Source organism: Corvus brachyrhynchos, unplaced genomic scaffold (assembly GCF_000691975.1).
Source record: "Corvus brachyrhynchos isolate BGI_N302 unplaced genomic scaffold, ASM69197v1 scaffold42, whole genome shotgun sequence".
Taxonomy (NCBI): Eukaryota; Metazoa; Chordata; class Aves; order Passeriformes; family Corvidae; genus Corvus; species Corvus brachyrhynchos.
The window spans coordinates 1,433,660-1,435,910 of NW_008237242.1; the positions used below are offsets into that span (position 1 = coordinate 1,433,660).

At 47.1% G+C, this 2,251-nt stretch overlaps 1 protein-coding gene across 2 annotated transcripts in view; it reads right to left on the reverse strand.

Annotated features, from left to right (window-relative positions):
• The window catches only part of GDNF (glial cell derived neurotrophic factor), a 17,197-nt gene that overhangs the window by 4,217 nt on the left and 10,729 nt on the right, over positions 1 to 2,251 (reverse strand). The gene's annotated exons all lie outside the window — the stretch shown is intronic.

Genomic DNA, 2,251 nt, shown 5'->3' on the forward strand with positions numbered 1-2,251 from the left:
AATGTGCTCTCGATCCTGGTCGGTGTCTGCCCACCTAAAATACACGTGCTGTTACGGGCTATATGGGTACACAAATCAACACGATGGCAGCTGCATTACTGAACTACTCAGTAACACCTTGCAAGTTTCTGTAAGCAACACTCCCCTCTGCCTGTGGATCCCCAAACTGGTCATGAGCAGGGCATCAATGTTCTTTTGGCAGCTTCCAATGCACTGCCAAGGTATCCCAAGTTTGCTTCCATAATTTAACAGTTTTAGGGATAGGTCCAATCCCTGCATTCAGCTAATTTTCTGCTGCTTGATGGATTAGATTAGAGCCATCAGTGTGACTACAAGCAGTCTCTAGGAATGTGGGTCACAGGGGTCTGGAGGAAAGATTAACAACCAGGAGTGAAGGGAGGCTTGTCACCTTGTGCTGAGATGCCATCATGGCTCAGTAGGGATATTCAGCTGTCCAATAAGTATGGGTGTGAAGACCTAGAGCCTTAAACAAAATGCTACGAAAAACTGCTGAAATAGGACCCAGAGCAATCAAGTGGAAACACCAGCACTGACACCAGGCATGATGGGTTGAAACAAGGCACTAGAGGTAAGTGCTAAGGAAGCTACCACCAGACATCATACATGAATGAGCAATAACCACTGACCAAGCACTAAACTCTGTAAAAGGCTAATAGACAGAAGGGAAGGTGGAGAAGACTGACTGCAGGATGTCCCCATCCTGATAGGCACTTGGTAGATGTGCTCCAGGGATGCTGAGACTTCTCTGCACCACAGACACCACATGCTGAGCACTTGTTTGGTCCCTGCTCTGTTGTAAGTTCTGTTGGGGACAACTGGGGTGCTAAGCTGAGCTGTGGCCAGGGAACATCACCACATTCATAGGGGCTGCCTTAGCATGGAGACATGGTTTGTGAACTGAATAAAGCCCTTTGATAGAGGTGTACTTTGTTACCCTTCTGTCGGCAACTTGTTGAGAAAATGTTTATAGTCTCACAGCATCTTTGCTTATCTCATACTGCATGGACTGTGCTGACTTGATTGTACAGCAGACAGAGTTTGCTGGGGGGATTTCACACCCCTGGGAGAAGCAGATACACATTTTGCATGTGTGTGTATGTGTGCTTCATTTACACATACACAGACACAAATACGACTAATTATACACACACACACACATTTTTTCAAAACAAACTAGTTTACTGAAAACACTTGCCTTCTGGTGGGAAAGCTGAGAGAACAAACACATGACAGATGCCTGTCATGTTGTGCAATGTGCCAGCAGAAAATGGTTGGATACTGTGGCATTAAAGCAGCAAAGATCTCTGAGCAGTAGTTCCTGGTCCCAAGCCCCAGGGTGTAAAGGAATTAGAATTTAAAAATTGAAAGACATCCAGGACAGTACAGGACAGGATAGGACAGGATAGGATAGCCCAGAGCAGCATGTGTTCAATATAGGTTTGCAAAGGTTGTCTCGCACCTGTGATGCATCTCAAAACAGGTGTTCCCCAAAGGAAAAGAATGTATGTCCCGGAAAAGTAAAATCTTCCCTCAGGGAACACAGGGTCTCTGTGTGTCTTGTTCAGAGTGTGGGAGAAAGGCTCACAGACCCCACTGGATGCATGTGATAGGCTGAGCCCCACTGCTTAAGCTATGGTGCTGTGGTCTCTCACAAGACCAGTGTGAAGTCATGAGGTTTTGTTTGGGTTTTTTGTCACAATTCTCAAAGCTGTTTCCTGACTGTCCAGCTCCCTGAGGAAGTCCCTTGGAGGCAGTCTGTGTGCAGGCACCTGTAGGTGTTTATGCATCACCTCTGTCCAGCACCCCTCCAGCAGGAGCCTGGGGTAGGCAGCAGGGCTTATAGGAACTGCATCCGCCATAAGTGTCCTGCTCCACTCAGCTCATTCCTGCAGCTCCTTTCCATGCTCCTTCTTTCACTACTGTGCCAAGGACCTGACCACCCAGGTGGGAACAGGCAGAGCATTTTCCTATGGTTGCAACAAGAGCAAGAGTCTGTTTTCTAGGGCCAGAGAATCAAGAATGCTGGGTGTAGATGACAAGTCCATGTGCTAGTCTGCCTCTGGGCACCTTCTCTGTCTCCCTTGTCCAGCTGAACAAAGGCTCTTGATTGCTGAGGATTCTCTCACATGACCAGAAAAATGAATAAAAAAGCAAAGAAGGAAAGAATGAAATGTCACGAGACAGAGAAAAATGGGAATCTAGCAGAAGGTTCAGGCTGGGAGCAGAGTTG